Source organism: Trachemys scripta, chromosome 11 (genome assembly GCF_013100865.1).
Source record: "Trachemys scripta elegans isolate TJP31775 chromosome 11, CAS_Tse_1.0, whole genome shotgun sequence".
NCBI lineage: Eukaryota > Metazoa > Chordata > Testudines > Emydidae > Trachemys > Trachemys scripta.
Window position 1 is genome coordinate 70,827,369 of NC_048308.1, and position 19,115 is coordinate 70,846,483.

A 19,115-nucleotide genomic window follows, 5' to 3' on the forward strand; every position below is an offset into this window, starting at 1 on the left:
GGGCTTTCAGTTCAGCTTCTGCAGTTCCAGCATAATGTCAGATGTGCAAGTAAAGCAGGAAAGTCCTTAGTGACAAATGTGTGTGCCCAACCACCTGGGCCACAGTTCTCCATTCCAGACTGGCCTGGAGCACTGCAGAGGTCTCAGGCTGTGGGCCTCATCAGATCCTCCAGCCTCAAGGCTGGAGCTTGGCATTTCCCCCTGTGGAAATGCACATATGCAGGTACCACTCAGAAACATGTCTGCCACAGGAGACAGGCAGGTCTAGGGGCCAAAGAGTGCAGCAGGAATTGGCAACACAGTCACACACTTCCTTAGTGCTCACACCTATCCAGATGGCTGTGTGCCAGTTCTCACTTCAGCATGGGCCAGTTTTGAGGCTCCTCTTGCCACCTGGACCTTGTATTAGCCTTGCAGATGAGATGCAAGCTGAACAATGAGTGTGCTAGGCATATATTTTACTAGCTTTTCCTTCTGTGTTTTGAGTGCCACCCTACAAGCAATCATTAAAGAGGGGTGGAGGAGAGATGACATCTACTGGGCTTGCTGTGACCTTACAAGTCCTTTTTTGAGAGGTCCAACACTGTTTCCATAAGCTAGTCCTCCGTTTTCTGCGGACGTTGGTAACTCACTTGGCATTGCGTGTGCAAGTGTGATATAAGCTCTTCTGCTGGAATGTGAAGTTCTGGTATTTGGAATGCTGGAAAAGAGGCTCGGTTTAATTTTCCAGGGTGGGTGCTCTGTCTGTGTATGGTGTGGAGCGGTCGGAAGCAAAGAAACAAATCTTCCCCTAAAATTCCAATCGTCCTGTTTGACGAAGTGCATATCCCCCAAGCCCAGCTTTAGATGAAACATAATTCCAATCAGAAAAAAATGCACGCACAGCTCACATTATGACACAAAACATACAGCATAAACCTCTCCAGATTTAACTGGAGCTTCAAGGACTGTAAACTAAATATATAAGAAAAGCAATGTTCCTCCTCTTGATTCTAACTTCTCTCTGTTTGCTGTTACTTTTTCCTTACTGGGAAAAGTTCCCTCTGAACCAACACTGAAAAAGGTATTTAGATTTTAATTCCATGAATTAGCATTCGGTGTCATGCCAGCATCAACTTACAGATCCCCGGTCAACTCTCTCCTGCCTTTTAATAGATTTGAAAAGGTTAAGTATCTACAGTCATCAAGACACCATCAGTTAACGTTTGTTCTGTAGTATCCAGCGTCTGTGCAATATAGGCTTTAGTCTGTACTATCACCAAGACCTCTTGCCAGTCCCAGAGTGCAAATCCCATTGGAGTTTAAAGTCTCCAAAATGCTACAGATGTGAACTGAACCAATCGCTGGGTGAAGTTCCCTAGCCTGTGTTATCCAGGAGTTCAGACTAGATGATCACAATGGGCCTTTCCGGCTATTAAATTCTATGTGTTGATAACAACCCCTGACTAATTTTAAAACGAAGGCTATGGCTACGCTAGCAAGCTTACAGCGGTGCAGCTGCATCAGAGATCTCTCCTCTTACTCAGGGGTTGAGGAATTATGTTGGCAGGAGATGCTATCCTGCCAGCATAGCACTGTCCACACTGGTGCCTAGGTCGGTGTAACTTACCTTGCTCAGGGGCTGGCTTATTCACACCCCTGAGCAACATAAGTTATACCGACGTAAGTGGTAGTGTAGACATAGCCTTAGTTCACATGGGTTTATGGAGTTCTGGGTTCCCAGTAAACCCTCCCACTCCAACCAGCCCTGCTGTTGACAACTGGCTTGTGTTTTCGCACTTGAATTGTCCATTAGTAGTTTCCGAGTCAGCTGAGGGAGAGTTGAAATCTTGCAGCGTTTAACAGGGTCAGTCTGTCTAGATTCATTATCTCCGTGCCCCCTGAACCACAGAGCAAATGCTGTATTTAAGCTCGACGTTTTAATTCTACACCTTCCCTCCCTCCTAAAAAAATGCTTCCCTTTTAGAGAATGAGCAATGACACTTGGCTCAGGGCTATGGCTATGGGATCCAATGAGTTATTCTGCTCCCTGTCTTAAGGTACCTCCTTATGTTTTCTAACGAGATGGTTTTGATGTTAACCACACAGCTTTTTTGGCGAGAGCGAATGCAGTGATAAACTCTCCTCTGCTGAAATAGAACAGAAGACAAACTCGCTGTACCAACCACAGACCAAATTCAAACCATGCCTCTCTCCGGAAAAGCTTGCTCGGGGGCAGGTCTACACGAGAAGCTGCACTGCTGTAGCATGTCTGGTGAAGACGCTTTGTGCGGATGGGAGAGCGTCTCCTGCAGACAGAGCGATGGTGTGGACAGCGCTTCAATCAGTGTAACTTGGTCGCTCGGGGGCGTGTCTTTTTCACCCCGCTGAGCAACGTAAGTTACATCGATTTCAGAGGCAGCGTAGACCTGCCCTAAGAGAATATAATTTAGATCCACAACACATTCTAGCGGGCTAGGGATGTTATTTACAAAGGAACGGGCAAAACACCGTTTGTGCATAGGTTAATAGAAACAAGTGTAGCAGAGGCTAAGTAGGGGAGTGGTAACTAGGGAGCTCTCAGTTCAAGCCTTGGGGGTAAAACCACAAGAGTACTGAGGTCAGAGGTCTCAACTCCTCCTGCTGCTGGGAGAACCACACCATTATTTGGCCATCTGTCATTAGGAGAGTCTTATGCTCAGGATGAATGTGCTGTGATTACACCTCATGGGGGACGATTGCATACAGCCTAGCTACATGATACCTGGTTTTAAGACATAGAAGTTACTTAACAAAACCATGCGGAAGTCAGGGCTTCCTTCTTTTCCTGGTCTTTTCATGGGGTTATATGGAATCTTGGGCAGGTAATTTTGGACCTGATTTTCAAAGCTGTTAAGCGCCCGCATCTCTCATTGATCTCGACGGGAGTTAAGGGTGCTCTGCAGTTCTGAAAATCAGGCCTTTATCCTCTGTCGGATTTCCCTGTATATGAAAGATTGTAAAACTACCCTGTCTAAAGCAGTGCTCCCCAAACAGTAGGGTGCACCCCCACAGGGTGCACTCACCTGCACTAGACTGAGAAAGATCAACATTGTGGGCTGAGGAAGCCAGGCCCACCAAGCCCTACTGGGCATGCTCCAAGTGCAGCAGTAGTATAAAGAAGAGCAGCTCAACTCAGTCTGGGCAGACAGCTGAAGGGGAAGGATGGTTGCACACTACAGGCTCCAGCCCAAGAAGCACCGACAGCGGGAGCCAGGAATGCCGAGACCCAGGCGGAGATGCAGATGTCCAGGAGAACCCAGGATCACGGGGAGCCAGCTGTACCGATGAGTCTGGCGATGCCTGGACCACAACTACAAGGGACAGAGTAGGAAGCAGCCCATGGGGGGACACCAGCCGCAGGGCTGAGAACCGTCCGCGTGTTGCGATTGGATCCCTATTGACTCTGTGGCAGAGACCCTCGCCACTGACAGGGCCCTGGGTTGGGACCTGATGAAATATGGGGGGCCCAGGTCCCCCTATCCTAGCTGCCACGCACCCCTAGGTGAAGCTCATTGTCTTTGAGTCTGGCCACTAGGCCTTACTACCCTGCAGATAAGGGCAACCCCAGTTGACTCTGGCCACTAGGCCTTACCGCTATGCAGAGAAGGGCAAGCCACTGGACTCTAGCTATTAGGCCTGATCACCCTGCGCATAAGGACAATCCTATGAACGTTGGTTCTTCGGCCTTATAATTCTGGGACCTAGAACAGGGCGGTGAACTTATGGATTGGGAACACCCCCCTGCATGCAAGGAGGATGGGGAGCACCCACCCTGCACTAGATGCGGTGCCCATACCCCGTCACGGGAATGCAGCAGGGCCTAGAGTAGCCCCCACAGAGGGTGAGGAGGGAGCACCACCCAGCCACGCCTTGGCCTTGGCTTGGCCCACAATAACAGCCACGGCCCCGGTTCGGCCCTTGGCTCCCGGCCCAGCTGCAACTCTGGGCTCTGCCTAAGCCCCCAACTATGGCCCCGCTCCTGGCCCAGACTCCCAACCGTTCCCTAGGCCTGTGGACAGATCACATTACAGGTAAGGGGGTGTGATGTAAAAAGTTTGGGGACCATGGGTCTAAAGCATAGGGATAATATATGCTATGGGAATACAGAGGAGTTTACCAATATCCTTCAATGGTACCAATCTGTCGCATGAGCACACCTTTCCAAAGGAGCAGTACAAGGGCTTTTAGTGTAACAAGAACATATGCAATAAAATACTTAGATCTAAAAGAAGTACACAAGTGTCTTTGTAAGGGTCTGCAGAGTTCCAGGTGGTGGCGGGGTCTCCCAGTCACACACATCCTCACCCTGGTTGACATGAACAAATCTTCTGGGGGCTAAGACCTGTCTGGCTTGTGGAAGATGAGCTACATCCTTATCTGCAGAGTAAGTTCCCTCCAGCTGGGAGCACTGCTAGGGCATTGCAAGGAAGGTTGCCCAGCACTCTTCTTGGCCTGCAGATAAAGGGAGCGTGTCAGCTTTCAGGGCCAAACTCCAGTACCTTTTATGAGCATTGCATTAAATTTTTTGAAGGGGGGGGGGAAGTGAACAGCAGGTTTTTGCATCAATAAGAGTCGTAGGTAATTTGGCTACATCTCCGGAAGGGAATGGCACTGTTGGTAATGAAACTGGTGAGACAGCTCTGGTGTGTGGTGCATACCCCACCAAGGGTATGTCTACATGGTGCCACAGTGTGAATCAAAAGGGATGTGCTCTAAACGCCCTGTGTAGACCCTGCTGGAGTGCTCGAAAAGTGCATGTTAAAAATAGCCCTGTTTGAAACGACACAACAGCAATGTGAACTAGGTACCTTTTAGAGTGCTCCAGCAGGGCCTACGCGGGGGAGCAGTTCTGCAATTCATCCCCCTCTAGTCTGCACTACAGCAATGGTATTTGTACTCGTATACACACTTGAGCTGAAGCACATCATGGGAGCAGCACTGCCCTCTGGGGATCTATTTCACAGTCCCTCAGGGCACTGACTTGTAGGACACTTCAAAAGGCTGCCTGGGACCACAGGAGAATGGTAAGAAAAGAGGTCAAAGTCCCATAACTTGTTGGGGACTGACGCCAATTCCCAATAGGCTGGGCCGACCGCTCTGCAGGAGGTGGAGGGTGTCCTGGCGGAGAGCTGAGATTGCTGTTAGATTGCACAGATGTATGGCTGCAGTGGTTGTTTACAACCCCGCACTGCAATAAGCAGTACTTGAAGCTGCTGCTCACTGGGGGAGGAGTTTCTTTGGGGTCCAGCCCATGACCACAGCCAGGTGGGAGTGGCGTTGCTCAGGACTGGAGTTGAGCAGCAACAGCTGCAGCACCGAGAAGCTTTTTCTGCCCGTGTGGCGAGCTAGCCCTGACGTTACACCACCAGATCATGGGGCAGAGGGTCCCCTCACCGAGGAAACGGGAGTGGCAATTGATCTGGCTAGCTGCTATTGTTACTGCTCAGCTGAGCACCAGTTTGGGGTTGGGACATCAGCGCTGCTGTGGTGGGGAATGCACAGCAACGCACACTGTGTGCGAGGCCAGTGTGCCGGAGATCCTTGAGACATTTCAACAATGGGGTTTTCCAAATGGCACAGGAGCTATCCATGGAACCCTATGCCCATTCCCCCTCGCCCGCTAGAAAGGTGTCTTAGGCGCAAGCCTTGGACGATCAACAGGGCAGGTTCTTGGGTGGGTTTGTAGCGCGGCCAGGCATGGGGCATGAACACCAGGGCTCATGAAAACCATTCCCAGACTACATGTACCTGGAGAAACACCGTCTCCACTGCCATTCCTAGATCACGGGATGTGGGTGTCTCCTGGGCCAGCCCATGTCCATCTGGTTTCCCTGGTCCTGGTGTTCTTCCCCTCCCCACTCTTTCCTCTCCACGGCAGTGGCTGGAGCCTGCCTGCTACACAGAAGCACATTAGACTATGCAGCAGGCTGAAAACTGAGGGAATCAGTCACGCTCCTCACAGACCAGACCTGTTTTCCACCTGGCACTGGAGCTAGGCGTACCACGCCCGTTCTGATTGTACTGGGCCACAAGGCTCTTGACCTTTTCCCGGCACTGCTTGCAGCTCTGAGTGAAGCCAGCACATCGGTCGCTCTGACACCTGCACCTGGCCATAGACCAAAGTATTCCTTATGAATGCCTCCAGCTGGGCTTGGATTTCATTCCCAGGAACCGCATATCTGCTGAGTAGCTGCCACCAAGGAGTAAGGCCCTACCAAATTCATGGTACATTTTGGTCAATTTCATGGTCATAGGATTTTAAAAATTGTAAATTTCATTATTTCAGCTATTTAAATCTGAAATATCGTGGTGTTGTAATTGTAAGGGTCCTGATCCAAAAAGGAGTTGGGGGGAAGTTGCAAGGTTATTGTAGGGGGGGTTGCGATACTGCTACCCTTACTTCTGCACTGCTGTTGGCAGTGGTGCTGCCTTCAGAGCTGCGCTGCTGGAGAGCGGAGGCTGCAGGCCGGGAGCCCAGCTCTGAAGGCAGCACCGCCGCCAGCTGCAGCAGCAGCGCAGAAGCAAGGAAGGAATGGTAAGGGATTGCCACCCTTACTTTTCTGCTGCTGCCTGCAGAGATAGGCCCTCAGTCAGCATCTGTCACTCTCCAGCCGCTCAGCTCTGAAGACAGCAGTGCAGAAGTAAGGGTGGCATGGTATGGTATTGCTACCCTTACTTCTGTGCTGCTGCTGGCGGGGTGAACTGAGTGCTCGGCCAACAGCTGCCCAGCTCTGAAGCCAGCACAGAAGTAAGGGTGGCAATAGTGTGACCCCCCTAAAGTAACCTGGTGACCTCCCTGCAGCTCCCTTTTGGGTCAGGACCCCCAATTTGAGAAACAGTGGTCTCCCTTGTAAAATCTGTATAGTATAGGGGGAAATCACACACAAGACCAGATTTCCCAGTCTGTGACGCATTTTTCATGACCGTGAATTTGGTAGGGCCCTACCAATGAGACATCGGTGGCAGAAGCAGGATGAATCCAGTCGCTACTGAAGAACCTGATTTGCTGGGGAAACTAGCATGGACCAGAGTCCTGTGGTATCTGCTGTGAGTGTGGGAAGCAGAGTAGAGCGGAGCAGTGCACTGTGGGACCGGAGTGGGGGATTACTTGCACCATTTGGGCTATTAAGCTAGCAGATCCTGGCATGGCACTGCTGGTGGCTGTCCCAGGGAAGGACCACACCCTGGCTAGCCTGGCCTGAAGTCAACATGGCCACCTGTGTGCTGCTGGGCGTGTCTGTGTAGGTGTGGACGTATGGCAGCTGGGCCAGCCCTTGGGTGCCAGTTGCGGACGCTCAGTGAGCACAGTCACTGGCATAGTAAAGTGAGAGCTGAAGGTTGGTGTTTTCAACAGAGTGTACGGGCATTCGGTGACCAAACTGAAATTCAGTAGCAGCTGGGTGCCCAACTCCTAGGCTGTTCTGAAAACCTAGTTTAAGTAAAAAGAACAGGAATACTTGTGGCACCTTAGCGACTAACAAATTTATTTGAGCATAAGCTTTCGTGGGCTACAACCCACTTCATCAGATGCATAGAATGCAACATATAGTAAGAAGATATATATACATACAGAGAACATGAAAAGGTGGAAGTTGCCAGACCAACTCTAAGAGGCTAATTAATTAAGATGAGCTATTATCAGCAGGAGAAAAAAAACTTTTGTAGTGATAATCAAGATGGCCCATTTCAGGCAGTTGACAATCTGTGAGAGAGTCCACATAGTCAGACAATCCTGCTGTTAGGGTGCCAATGCCTGAGATGATGGGGCATCCAGGATTTCCAGGTTTATGGATCTTGGGTAGCAAATAGAATACCCCTGGTTGGGGCTCTTCAACCTCTCTGGTGACTCAGTAACAGACTTAAAGGTGGCAATTTTGCAACAGAAAAGCTTCAAAAACAGACTCCAATGAGAAACGGCTGAACTGGAATTAATTTGCAAACTAGATACCATTAATTTGGGCTTGAATAGAGACTGGGAGTGGCTGAGTCATTACACAAATTAAATCTATTCCCCATGTTAAGTATCCTCACACCTTTTTGTCAACTATCTGAAATAGGCCATCTTGATTATTACTACAAACAGGTTTTTTTTCTCCTGCTGATAATAGCTCATCTTAATTAATTAGCCTCTTAGAGTTGGTTGGGCAACTTCCACCTTTTCATGTTCTCTGTATGTGTATATATCTTCTTACTATATGTTCCATTCTATGGATCTGATGAAGTGGGCTGCAGTCTACGAAAGCTTATGCTCAAATAAATGTGTTAGGCTCTAAGGTGCCACAAGGACTCCTGTTCTTTTTGCGGATACAGACTAACATGGCTGCTACCCGGAAACCTAGCTTTAAGTATTGTGTGTAAGACCCCACCTTGCCCCTCCAGGAGCTGCTTGGCATGGTGCAGAGCTGCAGTTATTGCTTCACAGGCAGGAGATGGCTATCGTGCTAGAAAAATGAGCCCAGGTGCCGCGCGCTAGGGAGCTCTTCTGAGAAAAGGGAAACCATTTCCCCCTCACAAGCAGTCAGCAAGAACCACTTAGTTTGATCTGACCCTTTTAACCCTGATAAGATAGCGGCATTCCACCCATAGTTATTAGGTAGATAGCATCATGGTGTTTGCTCAAGAGGCAGCTGTTGAGCACAACGTGGGCAGGTTCTGCTTCGCTGAGCTGCCAGCTGAAATTTTTTGTTTTCCAAATGCGTATTCACAGCAAGATCACAACAGGATGTAGCCTGTGCTTAACCTCCCAGTGCCTAAATCTCCTGCTGGTTGTGTCGCTGGTGGGCTTCTTTCTTTGTGTATCTCTGCCACCCGCCACCTTAACACGATGTCAGGGTTCAGCCAATACCTACACTCTGGGGGTGCACAAGAAGACGCCATCTCTATTAGCTTAGTGCGTACAGACCACGGCCAGAGAGAGCAAGGCTCCCTAACCAGCCCCATGCATGCTGTCTCCCTAAAGGAAAGGCACAGACCCCCCTCCCCTCCTGCGAATGCTGGCACATTTAGTACACAGCACTGCCCCGGAGAGCGAATCCCTGACAGCACTTCTGGGAAGGAGCTAAGGCCCGTGTCCTTTGGTCAATGTGCCTGAACACTGAATTCTCTCCTTCATGCCCATTCCTGCTCCTGCTGGGTCACTGGCTGTGGATTTAGTGGCCCAGCGCCCAGCAGTGTGCTCACCTGCATGCTGGCCAGACATTCCTGCTTTTAGTGCTCACCGTTGCAAAGCACCCGCCCTTTCCCCGCGACTCGTCTACTTTGATCTGACAAATGTAGGGTGACCAGACAGCAAATGTGAAAAATCCAGACGGGGGTGGGGGGGTAATAGGAGCCTATATAAGAAAAAGCTCCAAATATTGGGACTGTCCTTATAAAATCGGGACACCTGGTCACCCTAGTCAGATGAGAGAGCAGGGCCTTTGTCCTGATCAGAATTCACTGACTGAAAGCAAACCTACCTCAGGGCACCTCTTCCCATTGCCTTCCACAAGTAAATGTGGCTCTTCCCCAGCACCCACTAGGTGTCACTGCAGTCCTGGTTTTCTAGAGGAGGGTGGTGCTGGCATGGGATTGTCAGGCTGGCCCGTGTTTCTCTGCCTGTGGATTTCCCAGTGAATTCAGTACTTGTGCAAGGTGCTGAGTTTTATAGCACGGGCAGCTGAAGTCCTCAAACCCAATTCGCACTGGGCACTAGCAGCATTGGCTCCCAGTGCTGCCTCTCTCGTGTAAGAACCCTGTGGAGTTTGGTGCCCAGGTGCCATCTAACAATGGCCCATTGTTAAGTCCATTAGGAACACAGCCCAGATGCTTTCCATAGGCTGCTAACCAGCTGTCAGCTACTAACAGCTTCCAGCACCCTGCCTGCCTTTGCTTGGATTTGAACCAGCAACCTAACAGCAAATGGTGCTGTAGCCCAATCCCAGTGCTAATTCCTTTCCCTGTTCTGCAACCATGCGTGAGGCTTTTGCAACCCTTGGAGCGTGGATTTGCAGTTGTCTCTGAGTGGTATGACACAGGGCTCATCCAAGGAATTTGCTTCTCCTCTGGCTGTAGTGTCATAGGTGTAGACTCAATGGATGCTCCAGGGCTGGAGGACCCACAGAAAAAAATTAGCGGGTGCTTGGCACCCACCGGCAGCCATGTCCCCCACGCCTCTTGTCCATTGGTAGCCCGGCTGATCAACTTCTCCCCCTCCCTCCCAGCATCTCCCACTGCCGCAATCAGCTGTTCTGTGGCATGCAGGAGGTGCTGGGAGGGAGGGGGAGGAACAGGGCACACTTGGGGTAGGGAGTGGAGTGGGAAGAGTCAGAGCAGGGGTGAAGGCTTGTGGGAAGTGGCGGAGCAGAAGCAGGGGCAGGGCCTGTGGCGGGGGCAATACATACACACACACACTAGGTCTCCCCTCCCAGGGGAATCCCCACCCACTAACCCCACCTCATCTCAGGATAAGGCCACTGCCAGTCACCAACTAGCCCCCGCGCCCTGGGGCAGACTGCAGTATAGGCCACTCATCATCAGCAAGGTTGAGTTTGGACCTGCTGCCTTAGCCTAGTCCTGGGCTGCTCTCTGCAACCCCCAGTACCCCTTGGCCTATTACCAGGCCGCAGCCTAGGGCTATCCAGGCTGGAGCTCCCCAGCCCTGTTCCACTACAGGTACCCTGTCTAGTTCCCTGCAGCCAGGCCCTTCTCTCTCTGAAGGCAGAGAGAGAGACTCTTGAGCTTCTGGCTCCCAGCCTCTTTATACCCGCCATCTGGGCTCTGATTAGGGTGTGGCCCAGCTGCAGCCACTTCCCCCAATCAGCCAGGGTTTTACCTTGCCATGCACCAGCCCAGGAGCGGGTGTCCATCCTGCTACACCCCCTTAACTCCCACTGCCCTCAGCCGGCATCTCCAGTAGCCCTGTGTTTCCTGCCTCTAAAGATGCTGTGTCCATTTTTTATACTATTTTTTTTCTCTCTGAATATGATGCATTGGAACTTACCTCCCAGATAATTAGAGGCAGTATGGTCCAGTGGGTAGGCCCTGGGCTAGGAGACCTGGGTTCTATTCCTGGCTCTGCCATTGACCGCATGTAAGTCACTTCCCTTCTAGTTCCCTTCCCACTCTGCATCTGTCTTGTTGGTTTAGACTGTAAGCTTTTGGTCGCCAGGCCTATTTCCTACGTATCCATAGATCACCTAGCACAATGGGGCCCATAGGCTCTATTATAATATGAGATGTATAGTGTCTGTGTTGTGTTATGCCAGTGTAATCCGTGGGAAGACAGGTGGCACCAAAGGACAGGTGACTATGACAGAATGTATCCCCATGTCCACACCCTACACGCTGTTGTGATAATTGTTCTACAAAGTACGCCTTGTGAGGTATCATTTGAAAACTCATCATTTCCTAGTCAATATCATCCTAATAAAATGTGTGGCAACATTGAATTGGGAGTTATAAGACTCCACTGTGTGGCATTATTAACACAGGTGCCAAACTGAGGTTGGTAAACAGGTTTGTCTCAAACAAAGGAGTGTGTGCTCTGCTTAATTTCCATGTATGCAGTAAACAGGTAGGAAGGGGAGACAAAGGAAGCTCAAACAGGTGAGAAAAAAGCAGCAGGGAACATCCTTCCATATAGATCTTTTGTCTCTTGGTCCCCAACTGGAAATGTTTTTCAAAAGAGGGACTGAAACTATATAAAGGAGGGGCAAACACACCAAGATAGCCCCTGCTGCCTATTGCATTCATGGCATGAGAAGCAACAAAGGTAGCATACGTTGAACTCTGGGAGAAGGGGTCCTGACCTAAGAAGCTTGGTCAGTAAGACTGCTGAGAGCATGTGGTGAGAAAACCTTGCTTTGAATTTAACATAGTTTGTTAGGCACCAGTTGCATTTTATCTTTCTTTTTCTTGTAACTGTTACTGGCTTTTCTGCCTCGTTACTTGCACTCCCTTAAATCTCTCTATTTGTAGCTAACAAACTTGTTTCACTGTTTTATCTAATCCAGTGTTTTTAATTGAAAACTCTGGGAAACCCTATTTGGGTGGCAAGTTGTGTGCATGTTATTTCTATTAAAGAAATAACAGTCTTTATATAAACTTGTATTGTCCAGGAGAGGGCTTGGCAGTACAGGACATACATGTCTGGGGGGAAATCTGGGATTGGGGAGTGAGTTGGGGTCACCCTGCAGCATAACCAAGGCTGGTGAGAGCCAAGGTGCGGCTGGCTGGCTGCAGAGAACACACAGATGTAGCCGGGAGTGACTTACATGCTGGAGGCTGTTTGTGAGCAGCCCAGGCTGGAGGCTACAGCAGCAAAGCAGTATAAAGGGCAGCCCAGGTTACAGGGCCAGGGTGACACAGCTACTCACTGGTCTGGATTGGAGCCTGGTATGTCGCAGTTGTGTCTGTGTTATGTTATGCCAGTCTAGCTCAGTGAGAGGACTGGTGGCACCAAAGGACAGGGGTGCTCTGAAGGCCACATGAGAAAGCTACAGCCCTTGTCCTGCAAGCTGCTTCAAGCAGGCAAACCCCTCCTGAGCTCTGTGTGGGCATAGGGGTCAGCCTATGGTGACCACTTGCTGGTTAGGGGCCAAAGTTTTCATATCCCTTTCACCAGCGTGGTAGAGACCATGTTCCTGCCCATAAGCATGGGTGGCATCACTTCCTTGAGCAGAATATACATACACATGACCGTCTCCTAAACTGTAGGGAAAAGTCCTCTTATTCAAGAACGTTAAAGACTTTCCTCTCCAGCCGCCATATTGAATGACACTGGGGATTGAACCGGGGCTGGCCAGCGCTAAGAGATTAAGTTAAAGAGGCAGGCTCTGTTGCTGAGGGCTGTAACAGGCTCACAACCTCTGAGGATCAGCCCCTGAGGATGACATGTGACACACACTGATCAGTGGGTTACACCTGTTCACTGAGGTGCTGGTGAACAAGTAAATAAGGCCCCGATCCAGCCAAGCACTTAACAGGTGCTTCACTTCATGACTCCAACTTTGCTAAGTGCATAATGAAGAGTTAATGTTTTCCACTAAATATATTTCTTGTTTTCAGGGTGAGGAAGTATCTGAATTTTCAGCACCAGGGATCATAGCCTGTTTTGGTTAAGGAAGAAAAATGCCTGTCTTCAGATTTTTAAGCTAACTAGTGGAATGGCATTATTATTATTATTTCTTTGTATAACTGTAGTGCCCAGGAGCCCCAGCCATGGAGTAGGACCCTATTGTGCTAGGCGCTGTACAAAGGATATGACAAGAGACAACAGATGGAGACAGACAGACCAATGGGAGAGAACAAGGAAATAATGAGACCACGTTGGTCAGCATGACAGGCAGTGATCAGAGCACACCAGCTGTCTAACCATTGTGAAGGTTTAACGGTCCGTGGGTTTTTTTGGGTGTGGTTTTTGTTCTGTCAAACAGTCAGTGAACTGAGCCAACTCTGTGATGTCACCCCTTTCACCATAGTGCATGCCGTGACACCGCCTCTCCCTCGTTTAAATAGGATTTTATCTGGAGATCAGAAAACATTTGGGGCTGGATCTTTCGAATGGAATAGCATTTCATGGCAACCTGGCCAAAGGGAGTTGAGTAATGTTAATGCATAATATTTCCTAGCAGCATAATTAGCAGCAGCTGCTTCAGAACTGAAACAAATTACCCTTAAAGAAAGAATTTAAACTGGAGAGAACTTTGAACTGAATGACGGCATAATCTACTGCAATATAAATCCTTTTGTTTTATGAGGAGGGAGCGGGGTTTGGTGCTTAGAACAGGGCTAGGGGAGTCGGGCTGCCTATATTCTTTATGCAACTCTGGCAAAGTGTGAGTCATTAAGGCCCGAAGTGCCCACTAAATTTTGGGCACCCTGGGTGCCCAACCTGGGATACGAATAGAGACACCACCAAGTGTTAGCGGTGAGGGTAATTAACCACTGGCACAGATTAGCAGACGCTAATGGGGGACGCCCCATCACTTTCCCTCTCCAATTCAAGTTTGGATGGCTCTGTCAAGCCAAGCTGTTGTCGTGCACTTCCAGGTTATTGGCTGGATAGTGGGAAGAACAATTCTTTCCACCGCAGGCATCTTTTGGTGGAATTCTGTGGCCTGTGTTATACAGGAAGTCAGGCTAGATGATCATGATGTTCCCTTCTGGCCTTGGGACCTATGAAATACTAGGATCTAACGCTCCAGTTATTCAGTTGTTGGGTCACAACTCTGACATAAACTCAGGCTGGGCACCCAGAAATAACAGATACTTGAAAATGCTGCCCTAGACTTCTGTGGGTCTGTACAGCGATAAAAGACCCGTGGCAGGCCCAGCTCAGCTGATTCGGGCTCACAGGGCTCAGACTGTGGAGCTGTAAAATTGCAGTGTGGACGTTTGCACTCAGGCTGGAGCCCTGGCTCTGGGACCCCGGGGACAAGGAGTAGAGGTGGTCTCAGAGCCCAGGCTCCAGCCCAAACTCAAATATCCACACTGCAATTTTAGTCCCAGCCTGAGCAGACCTGGACTCAGAGACTCGGTGCTGTGGGTTTTTTATCACCGTGCAGATGTACCGAGGTCGTATTCCCCATCTCTAGGCTGCTGACCTACAAGATGGTATGGAAAGGCTTAGTCAATTACTCTTTGCACGTATGACGCTGACACCTTCCTCCTGAGGATTTGAAAGTGTTTTACAAAATATTCATAGTAACTGCACTTTTTCAAATAATTTACTGCCAGGCTGTGAATCATCAAACATATTGTGCTCCAACTGCTTCCCTCTGCTCCGTGGATTCTCAAGCCAGAAGGAACGACTGTGATCATATCGTCTGCTCTTCTCCTTAACACAGGCCAGAGAATGTCACCAAAAGTGGCTCCTCCAATCACAAGCCCCAGCAGTTGGGGGTGAACTACTCCAGCCTCTCTTTTAGCAAGGAGCCCAGTCTGGATTTTAAGTCTCCAAGTGATGGAGAATTTACCACATCCCTACATATGTGGCTCTGGTGATTAATTACTGCATTGTTAAAATTGTGCCTTTTTTCTAATCTGAATTTGTTCCAGCCATTGGATTGTATTATGCCTTTGTGCAATAGATTAAAGAGAGCTCTACTACCAGCAATCTTCTCCCCAGGTAGATATTTAAAGATTGTGACCAAGTCACCTCTGAACTCTCCCTGCAGTAGCTGTGATGGCTCAGCCCTGCCCGAAGGCCCAAAATGTGCAGAAGTGGGGAGGCAGGTGGGTGCACATCCCTGCCCAGGAAAGTCACTCCATGTTGCCACTGTGTAGTAGACACCCTGAAGGTTTGGGGGTAGGAGAGTAACAGTGGTGGAGAGGAACACGCTTCCCTCAGGCGATTGTGACCTTACAAGCACAAATCCAATTAGGCATTACCACTGGCTGAGCTACCAAGGTTTCTTCTGTGTTGTCCCACCCCCCAATCCAAGTGAAAGCCAGAGGGGGTGAGGACAGCTGGAGTAGGGACAAATCAGAGGTGGTGAGGACTCTGTGAAGAAGACATTTGACCCTCCTCCTCCAGTGTTTAAAGACGGTCCTCATCTCTTCTTACTGACCACTAGAGCTGAAGTCGCGGATGACTTACGAGGAGAGGCTGAGGGAACTGGGCTTGTTTAGACTGCAGAAGAGAAGAGTGAGGGGGGATTTGATAGCTGTTTTCAACTACCTGAAAGGGGGTTCCAAAGAGGATGGAGCTCAGCTGTTCTGAGTGGTAGCAGATGACAGAACAAGAAGCAATGGTCTCAAATTGCAGGGGGGAGGTCTAGGTTGGATATTAAGAAAGACTATTTCACTAGGAGGGTGGTGAAGCACTGGAATGGATTACCTAGGGAGGTGGTGGAATCTCCTTCCTTAGAGGTTTTTAAGGCCCGGCTTGACAAAGCCCTGGCTGGGATGATTTAGTTGGGGTTGGTCCTGCTTTGAACAGGGGGTTGGACTAGATGATATCCTGAGGTCTCTTCCAATCCTAATCTTCTATGAGTCTATGAGCAGATCTAGGGGGATGGAGCCTTAGACCTGGTGTGGGGATGGTGCTGCAGTGAGAGAATGCAGAGGAGGCAGCAGGAGTGAAGTTGAAATCACTGTGGACAGGGCTAGGTGATGGAGGCTCAGGACACAGCCTCGCAACTGAAGGCAGTGTACTGACAGCAGGGCACCCTCTACCCACTAGCCCCAGCACTATGATAACTTATTGCTGGGCTAGGTGGGCATTGTGCTGTGGGTCTGGACAGGGGGTAGCGGCAAGAGGCATCACTCCCGCCCCGTAGGGCAGAAAGTGAACCACTTGAAAGCAGTCCCAGTGGGTGCTGGGACTTTGGTGACCCCAAACAACAAACCCTGAATGGGATGCAGCAGAAGAAAGGGGGAGTGGTGTGTGAAAGGGACAATTGTCCACTGGACTTTCACATCATAAGGTGGGAAACTGAAGCAAAACTCCCCCGGGTACAGTGGGGTGGGTCCCCTACTTCAGTTTGCATACTTTCTAAGTCACTGTTGCAGTATTTTCCCAGCTAATGTTGTGATTCCTCTCCCCTTAATACAAGTTGTTGTTTTTAAACATCGACTCAGAATTTGCAAGTGGGGAAGCATTGATTCTTTGAGGTGCCTAGTGGGTGGTTGTTTAGTTTCTCCAGGTTTCTGCATGAGAGCGTGAGCCCGTTCTGTTCTGTAATGCTAAGAGGGAACCCCTAGATATTGGATCCTGTCTTTGTTGTTTCTAACACCTCCTGGCAGAAGGATTACACCATTAAAAATTGTTCTCTTTTGCAAGAGAAAAGACTCGCTCTCTCTCTCTTTCCTTTTTTGAAACTTTTCGTACCCCTAAACCAGGAGTAATAAAGCAAGAGAGTGATCCCCCCCCCCCGCTGAAACAAAACAATTTTTAAAAACATCACAAAATTTTGGTTGAAAAACAAAAACTTTTCATTGAAAAGGTTTTTGTTTTTTGTTTTTTGTTTTTTTAATCAAAAAGGCATTTTCCTTTAAAAAAAATATTGGTGGATTTTTTTTTTACCATGTATAATATTGAAGGTTTTAAAAACAATAAAATACCTAAGGTCTTCTTGTGGCCCATTGTCTCCCAGGGGAAAAATGTTGCCAAATGTTGTTTTATAGCATGTACCCAAGAATGGCCCATCAACACTGAAGAGCAGGAGAATCCCAGTCACTGTCCTTTGATGTTGCAACAAAAGTCTAAGTATATTTGTTAAATGCAGGAGATCTTTAAAGAGAAAAAGTATGGGAAGAAATTGTACTGAAAATCCTGGCCCTGTGGGGTGGACTTCAGTCCCAGTGCTATACAAAGTAGACCCACTTTGAGTTCAGCTAAACAGGTTTAAATTAATATCAGCAGGACCAAGTCTACCGATGGATAAATGCAATAGAAAGGTGCTGAGAATGCAACATCCCCTTTTGCCAGGTAATTGTTGGGCTTTTTCCCAACACCCCAAGTGCCTGAGACCTCAGATAGAATCTATGATTGAAGCAAAGGGCTGGAAGTCATGTGATCTGGGTTCTATGCCTGGCTATACGGTCAATTTGCTGTGTGACATTGGCAAGGTCATTCAACTGGTCAATGTCTGTTTTCCCATCTGTACAATGGGAGTAAGACTATTCCCTTATGTCAGAGGGGGTTGAGAGAACTACTCTTTGTTAAGTGCTCGAAGCTTCTCTAAGGAAAAATGCAATGTCTACATCCCACGCTAGTGTAAATTGCCGTTCTTCCACTGGAGTCAATGGGTCAGCTCCCCAGCTGGGGTACATCACCGTATCTCCATTAATGCCAACACCAATTTCCACCATCCGAGAATCTGGCCCACTGTTTTTAAACGTGTATCTGCTGCTAGAAGAGGAGAAGAGGAGATGCAGAAGAAGGTGGTGGCGGCAGTAGGAGCTCACTCATAAACTAGATAAATTAAAACACATCAGAAAGAACTTCTTGAGGCTGCAACGGGTCACGGGCTGAGTGCACAGTTTGTGCTCGAGACTGTCTTTTATCAGAGGGTCTGTACACTTGGCAAAGCTCAATTGTTAGTCTCCCATCATCTGTTGCAGGTAAGCATATTAGGTCCATCTAATAGAGGAGGAGGCCGGTGGGCAGCATCACACAAGAGATCTGTGCCAGAGCTGGGAATAAATTTCTGATGACTTGAACACCAGTTCTTTGATTTAAAAGTTAGAGACCAGGGGACAGACCCTTACCTGGCATAAAGTCACATAGCTCCAGGAGCTATGCAGATTTATACTGGCTGAGGATCAGGCCCTGACCTTCGTAATTAACCTGACACTGATGGATGCAGAAGAGCAGAGCCAAACCTGGGACTAGTTCAGGAAGTGGTATGTGAAAGTAGGGCAAGCATCAGTTCTATAAGACTGGAGAATGCAGAGTGGCAATTCTTGCTGTTACATTCCCAAAAGCGTCTGCGTATGGACCTACTTTCCGTGCTGCTGAGAATTTCTGGAAGGCTCAGAACCCATGAGCTGTTAATGATCAGAGATTTGTGGTAGTAAATCTGCTGTCGTGGGAAGGATATCTGCCTGGTACTTATGTAAAAACGAAGGCCATTTATTCAGCAGGCAGTTAGGAACACAGGATTACTGTGCTTCAGCTGGGGAAGTAGTAAATAACTAGGTTTGTATAATGGATCTGACATGGTGCATTACGCTTTGCCAAAAGTAAGCCCTTATTTTTAAACCTTCCATGAGAGCGAGCAGGCCAGACTGACTAATACCTCAGAAAGTGTCAGCGTTTCAAGCACTAACCTAATTGTCCCGTCTTGAAATGGAACAGAGGGTCCTGTGGCACCTTTGAGACTAACAGAAGTATTGGGAGCATAAGCTTTCGTGGGTAAGAACCTCACTTCTTCAGATGCAAGACTTGAATGTTTGTTCAGTTAACTTCTGGGGTGTGTAGTGTGTGTGTGTTTCTTTAAAGATCAGGGGAATAGCCAGCTACTAACAGGAAGATATTCATAACGCTATATCTATATCAATGCACGTGAGTGAATGTAACAATCATGGGGGAAGATTTTCAATGGGCTTTGGAGCAGGCCTGATGACTGGGGGAGGGATAGCTCAGTGGTTTGAGCATTGGCCTGCTA